Genomic DNA, 16,236 nt, shown 5'->3' with positions numbered 1-16,236 from the left:
GGCTGCTCTGACAGCACTTCCCAAACCTGCAACTTCCAGCATGAAGCTGTATAAGAGTCTGCAGGCTCCCATTTGGGCAACACACCATCCAGCGCTGTATATATATCTGCATCATTCATCAATGCCATGTCTAAATCCTAGAATTCCCTCAACAACACCTTCATGAAACTGATTGCAGCAATTCAAAATGAGGCTCACCATCAGCTTCTCAATGCACAATTCCACAAATTGCCGACATTCGGCCCTTATCCTTCTAAACCTTTCCTGTCTATGTCTTTTGAAATTTGCAATTGTATCCACATCTCAGCTTCCTATGACAACTTGTTCCAGATACGGACAACCCACTGAATAAAAAAGCTGCCCATGAGATCCTTTATAAATACCTGGCCTGTTAGCCTCCTCCAGCAGTCAGTTTCTTGTACAGAAACAGACATTTCTGCCAATGTTGTCTGTTCTGCCCTCTCTCTGCTCTCACCTTTAGACAATGCCCTTCAGTTTTAGAATCCTCTACTCTGGGGATACTGTTAGTGTTCACTTTACCCATGCCTTCATTATTTTGCATACTTCAAGATGTGTCTTTTTACAATACTGGAGAGATTTTGAGGAACAAGATTATTATTCCGTTTTTTACACCAATACACTGTCCTAAACAAAAATCTACCCATCATGTGAAACCTTATAAATAACAGATATAAATTAGATAACTTCAAGCCCGAAAGTCAAAAACTTTTTTCATGACAAACAAATCTTCATCGTTTTACCACTAATTTGGACACCAAAAATGTGACATTAAAAACGCTGCCACATTTAGTCATGAATATTTAATTCATAAATAAATTTCATATGGCCCCTCATACATATATGTTTTGATGATGATCTAGGGAAATATCTTCATCAATACCAGGAGAACAATACAGTAACATAAAGATAATACAGTACAGTAAAGATCCTGTCACAGTCGTTGTACTTGGTGTCCATTGTCACAACGACCATCATCGGGGTTGGTACGTCCGTAAGTTAAACCACGGAGGCTCCAAACCTCTAATGCTTTTTAAAAACCCAACGAGGTATCCTATGGTAGTAGCGATTTTTGGACGAGTTAATTATTTTTTCTTATTTTCCAATTTATTATATCAAAAACATTGTGGTGTCAAAAATGCAACGACCGTTTACGATATATTTTCCAACTTTTTTAAATCAATTTAAAAAAAAAATTGGACATAAATTGGTCATCAAAACTAAGAAAACTGAGCCAATCATTAATTTGGCAACACACTGTCTCTTGTTTACCTGTCGTATGGACCAAGTCGCTAACTTCATTCCTTCGTGTCAAACTTTCGGAAGCTCCGCAACGGTTTACTTACAAAAAATCATTTTACTTACAAATAAATCAGCCCAAATCAAACGATCTGATGAATCAACGGCCATTGGCAGCTCAAATCCATAAGGTAATGTACCGTTTAGATCACATTGGTGAAAATGCTTGGTTCTCGCTAATAATGTAACGTTCGTTTTCTGGGACACCAAACATTTTAGTGTCCACCGCAACGTACGTTTGTGTGTATGATGTGTAACGCGCGTTGCGGTGACCACTCAGATGGATGCAGTATTCTACTACATGATCAGGTGAATGAAGTGGAAACGCTGTTTGCAATTTTATTGTTCTATGTGGTATTCATAAACATAGAAAGGAATAAGAAATACGTGCACTTACTGCGCCAACCAGGTCACCGGTGGACACCACACGACAACCGTTACACAAAATATATTTGTATATTCTGATACCATTTTCGGAAACTTTCCAGCAATATGCTATCTTTTCTTATATTTTTTGTTGATACTATGTTAGCCATGAACCCAATAAAGTGCTTGTGACCTTTTTTGAAGGAATTTGAAATTTGACCCCCTTTGTCACATTTTTGTGTGCAGTATTGTAAAAAGACACAAAAAATCACCCTCGGCCTCTACTGCTGAAAAGAAAAAAGTCTCATCCTGTGTAGCCTCTCTCTATAAATCAAGCCCGCAAGTCCAGGTAGCATCCTGGTGAATCTTTTCTGCACCCTTTCTAACTTAGACATATTTTCTATAGTTGGGTGACCAGAATGGTACAAAGTACTCCAAGTGTGGTTTCAAAAAACAGCTTGTACACTTCCAACTTTTGTACTCTACACCCTTCCCAATGCAGGAAAGCATGCCACTGTATCCACCTGAACTGCCACTTTCAGGGAACCATGCACTTGTACCCCCATATCTCTCTGTTTTACAACATTTTCCAGGGCTCTACCATTTACAGTGTAAGTCCTGTCCTGGTTTGCAATACCTCACACTTGTAATTACTGGAGATAAAATTAAAAAATGTATAGGTCATAAAGTTACATTATTTTGCTGTTGAACCACCTACCAACGGTATGCGCTAAAAATATTATTCTTGTGTACATCTGATTTTGAGGTCAAGATCCAGTGGTTGATGAGTTCACCTTTGAGGCCAATGATGCCCAGGATGTTGCAGCATAGTCCATATCAGGTCAGTGGTGCAACTGATGCACACACCAAGCACTAACTGATGTCTGGTAAGAATGAGAGCAGGTTTGAGATCAGTGAGGCTCCTGTTGGACACTTTCGCATGAATTAACGATACAGCTGTGTGTGTAGGCGTCCATCAACGCAAGACATTTGTGACACAAAGTGGTCATACATGACGAATACAACACCATCCAACCCACTGATGTCACTGTTGTGTATGTGCAATAAAAGTGGTGTCTGGTGGTTGACTACACCAAAACGAAGCCGGTGATATAACCTGTGAGTGATCAGAGAAGTGTTGATTGCAGGATGTGCCTGGTGGCTAGTCAAAGTGCAGTTGTGTGATGTACCTGGGGAAGCAATTGAAGCATGTCACTGAATCATTCATACACACACACATTATATATGTCTGTACTCTTTTCAGCTTCATATTATTATAATATACATATATGTGAGTAGTGTGTATCTATGCCGCAGTGACATTCTTTAGTGGGAATTTGCTGTGAAAGCCAATAATTGTCTTGGAGCCATACAGCACGGAAACAGGTCCTTCAGCCCAACCAAAATGCCCCAATTGTACCAACCTCAACTACTTCCTCTGGCAGCTTGTTCCATACCCACCACTCTCTGTGTGAAAAGGTTGCCCTTGGATTCCTATTAAATCTCTCCCCTCTTGCCTTAATCCTTTGCCCTCTAGTTCTTGATTTCCCTATCATGGGAAAAACTCTGTGCATGCAGTGCATCTATTCCCCACATGATATTATACTCTATAAGCCTGTGTTCGAAGAAATTAAGTCCAAACCTGCCCAACCTCTCCCTTTAGCCCAGACACTCGAGTCCTGGCAATATCACCGTAAATCTCTGTTGCAGACGAGTTGAACAGGTACTTTGGATCTGTCTTCACTAAGGAAGACACAAACAATCTCCCAGGTGTACTAGTGGCCAGAGGACCTAGGGTGACATAGGAACTGAAGGAAATTCACATTATGCACAAAATGGGGTTGGAAAGAATAAGAATAAGAATATTTAGGCTGGTTCCTAGGATAGCTGATCTGTTGCATGGAGTAGGATGTTTACATAGCTAGGTGTCACTGTCTAATGAGTAGTAGGCCATATAGGACTGCAATTAGAAATGTATTCACTCAGAATTGTGAACCTTTGGAATTCTTTACCCTGGAACACAGTAGATAGTTTTGGGCTCCACCTAAAAAAGGAGAGACTTTTCATAACTCACCAGACTGGTTCTTAGGTGGCGGGCCAGCCATGTGAGGAAAGATTGTGTAGAATTGGACTCCATTCTTTTTTGGAGATCTCACTGGAACTCACAAAATTCTTACAGGTTTGATAGGCTGGTGACAGGGAGGAGAATATCCCTGGCAGAGGGGCAAACAATTTGGTGAAGAGATGAGGAGATGTTTCTTCACACTCGGAGGTGAATCTTTGGAATTCTTTACCCAGGAGGCTGGGTTCATTCAAACTGAGATTGATACATTTCTGGATATTAAGGGAATCGAGGGAGATGGGGATAGTGCAGAATGGTGATGATCAGGGGGATCAACCATGGTCCTGATGATTGACAGCAGACTCGAGATGAAGCGCTGGCTCCTATTTCTATTTCCTTTGTTCTTATTTCTATTGGCATCTCCTGCCCGCAATCATAGAAACATAGAAAATAGGTGCAGGAGAAGGCCATTCGGCCCTTCGAGCCAGCACCGCCATTCATTGCGATCATGGCTGATCGTCCCCTATCAATAACCCGTGCCTGCCTTCTCCCCATATCCCTTGACTCCACTAGCCCCTAGAGCTCTATCTAACTTTCTCTTAAATCCATCCAGTGATTTGGCCTCCACTGCCCTCTGTGGCAGGTAATTCCATAAATTCACAACTCTCTGGGTGAAAAATCACTGGAATGGGTCAGGATATGTCACAGAGGAGGAGGAAACACTAAGAGCTGGTCATGAGAACCAAAGAACGACTCTACTGTTAAATCTGAGCCACTGTGCCTGATGGAGAGAGCCATTGCCGCAGCTGATAGGTCTATTGAATATCAACACACCCATCAGGTCTCAATGCCATTAAGATCAAGGAGCTTGGTGGTGGAGCGAGTCAGCAGCTTCAAGTTCACATCTCCAAAGATCAAGGTTGGGCCAGGCACATTGATGCAATTATAAAGAAAACAAAGTAATGCCTCTACTTCTTTAGAAGATTGGGGAGAGTTGATATGTCGATGAATACTCACAAGAACTTCTATAGATGTATGGCAGAGAATCTATTAACTGGTTGCATCACAGCCTTGGGCAACCCGAATGCCCAGGAACAAAGGAGATTTTAAAAAGTGGACGACGCTGCCCAGGCTATCATGGTTACTGACCCTCCCCCCCCCCCCCCCCCCCCCCCCCCCCCCCCCAATTGAAGGGATCTATAGGAAGTGCTGCCTCAAAAAGACAGCTGGCATCATCAAGTTCCCATGCCACCTTGGCCATGTTCTCATTTTACTCCTGTCATCGGGAAGAAGATATAGGAGTTTGAAAACTGACCGACAAGTTCAGGTACAGCTTCTTCCCAACCACCAGGCACGGAAACACTACAAACACCAACTGAACTATGAACTGTTGTACTTGGGACTTGGGACTTTTTTTTACATGAACAATTTTTTTAAATGTAATTGTTTTTTGTTAATTATGTTATATAAGAGTTCCATGGTTACCATGGTTACAGACCTTTACGTTGCTGCATTTATATGCTGCTGCAAATAATAATTTAATTGTTCCGATCTTGATACACATGGCAATTAAATACTCTTTACTCATGACATAATATAGAGAACAAGACTGGAAAGTTTAACAAATTCAGTTTTAATGAAGTGACAATATGACAGCAGTTATCTGTGTACAACAGACTGACCAATGACAATGTTTGCAGCAGATCCCAAACAGGGGAAGCACCTTTTCTGATTTCTGTTCATGTCTTCACCACCAGCTTTAGGGGAAACCAATCATTGACAGAATGGTGCTTCATCAATCTGAACCGTAAACTGATGCCAGGTTCCTCAGTCTCTGCTATAATACAGTGCAAGTTTTCTTCTTGATCATAATGTCCTCCCCACTTATAATGTTCTGCATCAATCCATCCCTCGCTGCCTTCACTGCCGCAATGATCTGAGGGAATTGGAGACAATATTTTGTACACAAGAGCCAACAAAGTCCAAAAGCTTCGAAAAACACAAACATTGTTATTGTCAGAGTTTCTCTCTCACACGTTGGAGGCTGACGGACATGTTCAAAGATAAATTAATTCAATGTGTATCAACATGGACTGTGGACACGGGGCAATCCTAGAAAAGGCTGCTCGCTCCGTGTGTGCACCCTCCCTCTGAAAATGACCATTGTTTGACAGTTACAAGTTGGAGAAGGACCAGGCACTCCTTCCTCAACGTGTCTCAACTGCATTTCGTTGTCTCTGTACTGTACACTGACAATTAAAGTTGAATCTGAATCGGTCTCCTGATTCAGTAGTATTGGGAATAGTTCTTTATCTATTTTCCAATCCTATCCCTTCATTCCCTCATTATTTAAACATGAATCATTTGGCACCAGGGTAGAGAATTCAGAAGATTCACCGCTCTCTCAGTGAAGACATTTCTTCTCTTCCTGCCCTAAAACCATGGTCTCTTATCCGGAGACTCTGCATCGCCCCAGATTTCAACCTGACAAACAGCCACGACCCTGACAAATCCCTTCACACAGTTCTTTCTTAATGAGATCATCTGTCATTCTTCAGTGCTGCAGATCTTTCTTAAACTTCCCTCGTGATGCAGCCCCTCATCCCCAGAATCAATCCAATGAGTATACACTGCACCGACCAAGGCAATATTTTCCTCCGTCCCTCTAGTGGTGCAAGCCCTGAACTAGCTCAACGAATCCGTCTTATTTTCTTATTTCTGCAGCCCACACCCTTACTGTAGCCAGGGGTTTGCCTGGATTAGAGGACTATAGTTATGGTGAGAGATTGTATAGGGTGGGCTTGTTTTCCCTGGAGTGAAGGAGACTGAGGGGGTGATCTGATGGGCACAGTTTGGAGAGATTGTTCAAATCTTTTCCCCATGGTAGAGGATATTAAAAATGCCAAAGGTTTAGAGTGAGAGGAATGAGTTTTAAAGGAAATCTGAGGGAGGATTTTTTTTGTTACACAGAGTGGTTGATATCTGGAATTCACTGCCAGAGGAGGTGGTGGATTCTGATACAATCACTATATTTAAGATACATTTATATGAACTTTAATATGGAAGTCATAGAAGGATACGCAGGGATCTCTGCTGAGACCTCTGCTGTTTGTGATATATATAAATGACTTGGACATACAGTGCATTCAGAAAGTATTCAGACCCCTTCACTTTTTCCACATTTTCTTATGTTACAGCCTTATTCTAAAATTGATTAAACACATTTTTTAAATCATCAACCTACACACAATACCTCATAATATAAAAGCAAAAACAGGTGGTTAGAAATTTTTACAAAGTAATTAAAAATAAATAACTGAAATATCACATTTACTTAAGTATTCAGACCCTTTGCTATGACACTCAAAATTGAGCTTCGGTGCATCCTGTTTCCATTGATTATCCTTGAGATGTTTCTACAACTTGATTGGAGTCCACAAGTGGTAAATTAAATTGATTGTACATGATTTGGAAAGGAACACACCTGTCTATATAAGGTCCCTGCAGAGCAAAAACCAAGCCATGAAGATGAAGGAATTGTCCGTAGACCTCCGAGACAGGATTGTATCGAGACACAAATCTGGGGAAGGGTATAAAACAATTTCTGCAGCGTTGCAAGTCCCAAAGAGCAGTGGCCCTGTCTTTTAAAATGGAAGAACTTTGGAACCACCAGGACTCTTCATAGAGCTGGCTGCCCAGCCAAACTGAGCAATCGCTCAAGGAGAAGGGCCTTGGTTAGGGAGGTGACCAAGAACCCGATGGTCACTCTGACAGAGCTCCAGAGTTCCTTTGTGGAAATGAGAGAAACTTCCAGAAGGACAACTATATCTGCAGCACTCCACCAATCAGGCCTTTATGGTAGAGTAGCCAGACGGAAGACACTCTTCAGTAAATGGCACATAGGCACTTGGCACTTGGAGTTTGCCAAAAGGCACCTAAACAAGATTCTCTGGTCTGAGGCCTGAATGCCAAGCGTCACGTCTGGAGGAAACCAGGCACCGCTCATCACCTGGCCAATACCATACCTACGGTGAACCATGGTGGTGGCAGCATCATGCTGTTGGGATGTTTTTCAGCGGCAGGAACTGGGAGACTAGTCAGGATCGAAGGAAAGATGAACGGAGCAAAGTACAGAGAGATCCTTGATGAAAACCTGCTCCAGAGCTTTCAGGACCTCAGACTGGGGCAGAGGTTCACCTTCCAACAGGACAACGAACCTAAGCACAAGGCCAAGTCAATGCAGGAGTGGCTTTGTGACAAGTCTGTGAATAGACAATAGGTGCAGGAGTAGGCCATTCGGCCCTTGGAGCCAGCACCGCCATTCAATGTGATCATGGCTGATCATCCCCAATCAGTACCCCGTTCCTGCCTTCTGCCCATATCCCCTGACTCCGCTATCTTTAAGAGCCCTATCTAGCTCTCTCTTGAAAGTATCCAGAGAACCAGCCTCCACCGCCCTCTGAGACAGAGAATTCCACAGACTCACAACTCTCTGTATGAAAAAGTGTTTCCTCGTCTCCGTTCTAAATGACTTACCCCTTATTCTTAAACCGTGGCCCCTGGTTCTGGACTCCCCCAACATCGGCAACATGTTTCCTGCCTCTAGCGTGTCCAAACCCTTAATAATCTTATATGTTGCAATAAGATACCCTCTCATCCTTCTAAACTCCAGAGTGTACAAGCCCAGCCGCTCCATTCTCTCAGCATATAACAGTCCCGCCATCCCAGGAATTAACCTTGTAAACCTACGCTGTACTCCCTCTATAGCAAGAATGTCCTTCCTCAAATTAGGGGACCAAAACTGCACACAATACTCCAGGTGTGGTCTCACTAAGGCCCTATACACCTGCAGAAGGACCTCTTTGCTCCTATACTCAACTCCTCTTGTTATGAAGGCCAACATGTCATTCGCTTTCTTCACTGCCCTTCAATGTCCTTGAGTGGCCCAGCCAGAGCCCGGACTGAAATCCCATCGAATATCTCTGGAGGGACCTGAAAATAGCTGTGTATCGACGCTCCCCATCCAACCTGACAGAGTCTGAGAGGATCTGCGGAGAAGAATGGGAGAAATTACCCAAATACAGGTGTGCCAAGCTTGTAGCGTCATACCCAAGAAGACGAGGCTGTAATCGCTGCCAAAGGTGCCTCAACAAAGTACTGCGTGAAGGATGGGAGGAGCAGCCATCTTGGGGAAGGGTGCTAATCAGCAGCCGTCCGTTTAATTCACTTTTTTTTTGCAGTTTTACTGAGTCCTGTGCCTTGTCTGTGGGAGAAATTACTTTTTAATGTGGGGGGTAGGGGGTAACAATATTTCTAGGTCCCTACCTGGTCGGTGAGGCGGCTTTTTCTCCGGGCTGCCCCGTCCTCGTGGCCTACCAGCGGGCGTGGAGCGCCGTTTCCTGGCGGGGACCGTCCTGCACCTCGGCTTCGGCGGCGGCACAGCGCTGGAGCGCTATCGCAGAGCGGAGCGGGCGATGCCTTGCCTGGGTCGCCGCGATGGATCGACGCGCTGGAGCTCCGGTGAGCTGTGACCGCCAAGATCAACACCTCCGGGCTGCGGGTCTGCGGAGCGGGCGGCGCCGACTCTAACATCGGGAGCCTGGGAGCTCCAAACCGGCGCAGCCTTGTCGGCTTCGGAAGCCGCGGTCCCCAGCTAGGAAGCGGCCGTTCCAGGTGGCCCAGCCGCTGAGAGGACTCTCCCGACGCCGGGGCAACACCACCCGGCCAGGAACATCGGGCCTCCGTAGAGGCAATAGCGGTGGCCTCAATAGGCCTGACTTTGGGAGAACTGGAGATGGGGACTGGACATTGTGCCTTCCCCCACAGTGGTAACCATTGTGGGGGGATGATTTTTTTGTGTGTAAGTTAATATGTTAGTCTGTGTCCAAGATGGCTGTCGGAAGCGAGAGTGGACGCTAGCGCGCTTTAGCTGCCGCTGCTCTCTCTTCATATTGTGTTTTTGATTTTTTGTCTTTGTAGCGATTTCTGTCTTTAATTTGTGTATTGGTGATGTCCTTATTATTTATTTTACTCCATGTTTTTTCTCTTTTGTTAATTTCTGTAAGGTGTCCTTGAGACTTTGAAAGGCGCCCGCAAATAAAATGTATTATTATTATTATTATCTGAATACTTATCTAAATGTGATATTTCAGTTATTTATTTTTTATTATTTTGAAAAAATTTCTGAACACCCGTTTTTACTTTTTTAATATGGGGTATTATGTAGAGATTAATGATTTAAAAAATGAATTTAATCAATTTTAGAATAAGGCTGTAACGTAACAAAATGTGGAAAAAGTGAAGGGGTCTGACCACACATTTCACTACCAATTGGTGCATGTGACAAATAAATGTATCTTTCTGAATGCACTGTAAATGTAGACAGGTTGGTCACTAAATTTGCAGATGACACCAAGATTGCTGGTGTCGTGGACTGTGAAGAAAACTGCCAAATGATACAGTGAGATATAGGTTAGCTAGAGAAATGGGCAGAGAAATGGCAGATGGAGATTACTTTCAGCAAGTGTAAGATGTTAGACAGGGAGATAAAATGTAAGGGGAAAATATACGATTTATGGCATACCTGTTATTACCATTATAGGTAGGACGTGGAAGCTTTGTAAAGTGTACAGAGGAGGTTTACCAGAATGATGCCTAGCTACAGGGAAAAAGGTTGAACAGACTTAGATTGTTTCCTCTGGAAACCAAAGGTTGTGGGGAGATCTGATAGAATTATGAGAGGCATAGATAGGGTAGACAGTCAGAACCTTTTTCCACGGAAGGAAAAAATAAATAGTAGCGGGCATAGCTCTAAGGTGGGAAGGGCAACGTTTAGAGGAGTTGTGCAGCAGTAGTTTTTTTTACAGAAAGTGATGAGGGCTTGGCAAATAAGACCCTTTTGGATAGACATATGGACATGCAAGGAATGGAGAGATATGGATTACATGCAGGCAGATAACAGTTGGTCTTGGCATCATGTTTGGATTAGACTTGTGGGTTGACAGGCATGTTCTTGTGTTTTACTGTACGATGTTCTATGATACAATTCTATTGTGCGCTAATGGGTTTAGCGAAGATGACCAAAAAGGTTACATAGGCATGCTGGGCAGAAGGGCTTATTGTGCGCTGTACAACTCTGACATTAACACCATTTGGTTCCTATCTGCCTGCTACTTCTTCATAGCATTTATACTGGGTATATATTTTGGCAGTACTGGTGTTGAGTGTATCTGTAGACATTTATGGCCAGACTGAATGATGGGGAGGTGGCCACCATCTTGGGTCTCCTGTAGAGAAAGGGCTGCATGCCCCCTGCTACTGTGACATCCAAACGCTTCCTCAGGGAGTTCAAAAATGTTCACTAAGATCATGGCTTTAATAGTGAGCAACCTTCCCACTTAACAATTAATTGCGGCACGGTGAGATAGCGCTTGAGCTACTGCAGGAGACCCTGGTTTGATCCTGACTACGGGTGCTTGTCTGTACGGAATTTGTACGTTCTTCCCGCGCCCTGCGTGGGTTTTCTCCGAGATGTTCGGTTTCTTCCCACACTGCAAAGATGTACAGGTTTGTGCAGGTTAATTGGCTTGGTGTAAATGTAATAAAATGTCCCTAGTGTGTAGCGTAGTGTTAATGTGCGGGGATCACTGGTTGGTGCAGGCTGGGGGGAGAAGACATTCAGCAGTGGTTCTGTGGTGCATCTTCCTGCTATTTTATGGCCTAGAATTCACTGATGAATCTGGACCTTTGAGTGGGAATTAATTGAATGTGAAGGAGAATCATTTAGAGGATATAATGAGGACAGAGCAGAAAATAGGACAGTTGAAATTACCAGGCGCCCGCATGATTTCAATGGATTGAATGTCCTACGATTACTCTGAGGCAGGTAGCTCAGTATTCCTGGGAATAACACCTTAATGACACCAGGGTTCTGGATGTGATTATACCAATACATGCCAACATCGCATTGTTCATATTACTGAAAAAACTGCTTTCTAACTAATTTACTCACGTCGCCATGGTGAGGGAATGTATTTGATTGCAGTTTAGAGAAAACCAACTTATTGTTAATTGTAACTTCAAAACTTCCTGAGGAGACAAAGAAATATAATTTGCAGCATTTCACAAACCTGATGCAGTCTCTGCCCAAACTGAAATTGGTTTAAACAGCTGGAGTTCAGGGGGAACTGGCCTCACCCTGAATGCTTCACCTGTGTTAGACCATGATAGACTGTGAATTATAGCTTTATCATCTTGGTTGAGAGTATTAGTTACTTCAATGGGCCGAGGAATGGCAGACGGAGTTTAATTCTGATAAATGCAAAATGTTGCATTTTAGTAGCATAAACCAGGGCAAGACTTACAATGTAAATAATAGGGCTTGGGGAGTGGAGTAGAAAGAGACCTAGGGGTGCGGGTATATAGTTCATGAAACTGTTGACATAGGTTGATTTGGTGGTGAACAAGATGTCTGCCATGCTTGCCTTCATCGGTCAGGGTATTCATTATAGACGGTAGAGACAAAATGCTGGAGTAACTCAGGCAGCATCTCTGGAGAGAAGTAATGGATGATGTTTTGGGTCGAGACAGCCAATCCCCTGACATCAGTCTGAAAAAGAGCGGCTGACTCCCCTGGAGCCATGTTCTGCTTGGGTAGTTTGAACATTGAAGGAACAAGGAACTACAAAAAAAATGTCACAAGGTGTTGGAGTAACTCAGAGGGTCAGGCAGCGTCCTTTGAGAACAAGGATAAGTGATGTATTGGGTTGGAACCCTTCTTCAGACCAATTTCGAGGGAGGGAGAAGAAAGCTGGAAGAGAGGAGGGGCAGGACAAAGCCTGGCAGGTAATAGGTTGATGCAGGTGAGTGGGCTTTTTTTTAGGCAAACGGTTAGAAATTAGATGAAAAGATGAGATGAATACTTAAATTCTGGAAAAATGCGCCCACACCAACAATAAAAATGTGGATATCAAATATGTTTGAAACATTACATCTGGAAGAGATGAGATTCCTCTTAGCAGATAAAGCAAACCAATTCCAAAAGACGTGGTCTACGTTTATGGACCTATTACAAGCATGAGGTGCAATAGTAATTTTAAAAAATAAATAAATAAATAAATGGTATCAGGACCTGGCATTGGGAGATAAAACAACAAAAACAGACTTGGTTGGTAGTCTTTCTGCGGAGTTTAATGTTATAATAGAGCGATTGTCCTTACTTTCTTTTTCTTTTTCTTTCTTTTCTAGGGTCTACTTTCTTACTTTACTTCCTTCTCTAACTTCTTTTCTAAGGGGCTTTCTTTTCCCAACACTCTTCTGCACTTCACAACTCTTGCGCACCTTCTTTACTTTCCTTACTTCTATCTTTTTCTTAAAGCTTTAAAAAAAAAAAAAAATGAAGCGGTACAAAAAATGTATTAAGATATATGTGTTGTGTGTTATTGTAATTTACCGTACTTCTAATAAATAATAAAAAAAAAAAAAAAAAAAAAAGAAAAGATGAGATGAAAAGTAAATCAAAGGAGAACTGTAGAGGGTGAGGACAGGTTCCGTTGGCCGAGAAGAATGTTCATAAAAGGAAATTGATTGGTCTCTGTTCAAGGAAGAACCGGGGAGCCTTTAGACCTTCTTGATAGGGGGTGGAGGTGTAAAGGGACTAGATGCCCATGGTAAAAATTAGGCGATAGGGTCCATGAAACTGAAAGTTGTTGAGTTGAAAGGCGTGTGAGGTGTCACGACCGATTTAAGTCAGAAAGGACTGGTCAAGGGGGGAGGGGGGGGGGGCGGGGGGGAATAGGATGGAATCAAGGTATTTGGAGGTGAGTTCTGTGGGGCAGGAACAAGCAGAAACAATGGGTCTGCCAGGGCAGTCTTAACAGTGGATTTTGAGAAGGAGTTAGAAGCAGGCAGTGTGGGGCTGGGGTGTGTTACATTTGGAGGCTGTGGAGGGAGATGACCAGAGGTGATGAGATCAGAAACAGTCTGGGAGATGATGGCCTGGTGTTCGACTGTACGGTCATGGTCAAGGGATAAGTCGGAGGTATCCGAGTGCTGGTGCCTGGTCGACGGGTTGAATTTGTATGAACATTGAATTCTCCAATTTTAGATAATTCCCCCCCTTCTCCTCCCACCCTATCTCCCCATGTGCCCCATCTGGATATTCCCCTATTTATCCTCCAACCCTCCCCTTCCACCTACATTCCTCCCTCTAGCTTCACAATTCGCAACTCTTCAATCTTCTTGTTGCACACCTTCTGTCTTTTCATCTCTGGCCTTTGAGCAACCATCTACCTGTCAAAAACACCCTCACCTGTAATCCACCTATTACTTGCCAGGCTTTGTTCTGTTCCTCTTCTCTCTCGACCCAACAATCAGTCTGAATAAGAGCCCTGACCCAAAACGTCACCTATCCACATTCTCCAGAGATGCTGCCTGACCTGTTGAGTTAGGCCAACACTTTGTGTCTTTTTATGTAAACCAGCACAAGCAGGTTTCTTGTTTCTACAATTGCCCAAGACATTGGTACGGCCACATTTGGAGTACAGTGTACAGTTCTGGTCACCCTGTTAGAGGAATGATGCCATTTAACAGGAAACGGGTGCAGAAAAGATATATGAAGATATTACAGGGGAGGAGGGGGCAGAGGTGGTGGAGAGGTTGTTCTCTGGGAACCAGAAGGGGGTCAGATATCAAGGTGGTCCCAGTGGTGGTGATCAGAGCTGTTTCAAAAGTCAGGGGAGCCTCTGATTTGGCGAATAAAGAAACTAAATGAGAAGCGATTCTTACAGAACGTTGGGCATATTAAAGTCTGCATTATGTGATAGGTCCACTCACCTTTCTGTCCTATGAAGCCGATGATGTGCGCCTCTGGAATTTGCTCCTTAATCTCAGTGGCAAGGAACAGGAAACGCGCCAGGAAGCCTCATCCGGCACTGGGGACAGAGTGTCAGAATGACAAGCGGTACTAGCGCCATCCACCCCACAACCCGCTGTCCCAGTGAGTGACGGTGGAGGCAAGCCCTGCTGACTGTACTTACCCCTGATTATCTCAACAGCGTTGATGTTGAACTAATCTGCACTATCTTGTAGTCACAGTCCAGCCACAACCAATAGCCCATAGTACTCAGAGAATGCAGCCGCCGCAACTCAGGAACAGCTTCTTTCCCTCTGTTATCGTCTGAATTTGTAGTCTGCAGGGCAGTACTCTGCATATCGCCAACTTGTCCTTCATAAGCTTGGATAATGTCAGATTCACCTGCATCCTTGACATGGTTGTTGTCTCTGGAACTGGTGCACTAAACTACACTATATATTCTATCCTTTGCTCTATCTATTGAGTTTGGCTTGATTGTATTTATGTGTAGTAATATGTGATGGGATGGGACAAAAGGCACAACAAAGCTTTTCACTGTACCTCGGTGCACGTGACAATAATAACCCTAAACCAATTCCCGGGACGGCAGACACGCCCCACTCACCAGTACTCCACCTTGACATCCACTTTGTGTTCGCCTTCGTACACGCCCCCAGCCAGGCTGCTTTCCGCCAGGCTTTGTTGGCTTTCCGAGGGGATATCTTCAGGCTGGACACCGCAGCCACATCCACAAGGCCTCATCTTCTGGGCGACGACCGCCACTTGAGCCCGGGGCCCCGTTGACGTCCCGGGGTCTCTTGTGACCACTCGCCCCCCAGAGCCGCGCACAGGCAGGCACCACTGACGTTGCCCCACCCGAGACCGTCCCAGGCCCAGCGGGTGGCTTGCAACACACCGGACATCGAAGCCAGGCCAGCACTTTGAATTCCAAATAAAACTAAATGCTGGAAATCAAAGATCTTATAGGATCTTTGTTAGAAATGGTCGGGCAGGAGAAGGGAGGCAGGGAAGAGCTCGCCAGCTGACCCACCTGCGGTCGGCAAATGAACAAAGTGAAGGTCGGCTCGTTTGTTGCTTCAAATTCCAGCATCTATGGCCTACGTCCACTGAGCAGCGATCGATGCCGATGCAAAACAATGTGTCGGGAATAACTGCAGATGCTGGTTTAAATCGAAGGTAGACACAAAATTCTGCCGTAACTCAGCGGGACGGGCAGCACGTCTGGGAGAGAAGGAATGGGGCACGTTTCGGGTCGAGACCCTTCTCTCCAGAGATGCTGCCTGTCCCGCTGAGTTACTCCAGAATTTTGTGTCTACCTCCGATGCGAAACAAGTTGTACAGACTTCGCACATGTGGAACACACACTGAGCACATAAGATGCTGATGAATGGAAAGTTCTGAGGCTTTATCACCAAAGGCTTCAGCGGAGATGCTGAGAAGTGGAGAAGTAAGATACAATCTTTCTAACTTTCCTCTTTTGCTTTATTGTAGTCAGGACGGCAGCTAGGACAGTGCCCTTCCTGCTGGAAGTGGTAGACCAGGGAAACTTCCAGTGTTCCCGCTGACTACACCTGTGGGCAATGTGTCCAGCTCCAGCTGGTGGCATTGAGTGGCTGGA

At 44.3% G+C, this 16,236-nt stretch overlaps 1 long non-coding RNA gene across 1 annotated transcript; it reads right to left on the bottom strand.

Moving 5' to 3' along the window:
- Nucleotides 1–5,362: 5,362 nt before the first annotated feature.
- On the bottom strand, nt 5,363–14,711 carry LOC116991546. Its single transcript, XR_004416820.1, has 3 exons — nt 14,579–14,711; nt 11,757–11,833; nt 5,363–5,681 (listed from the first exon to the last, which is right to left on the bottom strand). It is a non-coding gene; the product is annotated as an uncharacterized LOC116991546 (long non-coding RNA).
- Nucleotides 14,712–16,236: the final 1,525 nt, after the last annotated feature.

This window comes from Amblyraja radiata, chromosome 34 (assembly GCF_010909765.2).
Source record: "Amblyraja radiata isolate CabotCenter1 chromosome 34, sAmbRad1.1.pri, whole genome shotgun sequence".
NCBI classification, from domain to species: Eukaryota; Metazoa; Chordata; class Chondrichthyes; order Rajiformes; family Rajidae; genus Amblyraja; species Amblyraja radiata.
The sequence above is the reverse complement of the archived record's forward strand: the minus strand, read 5'-3'. Positions and strand labels throughout refer to the sequence as shown.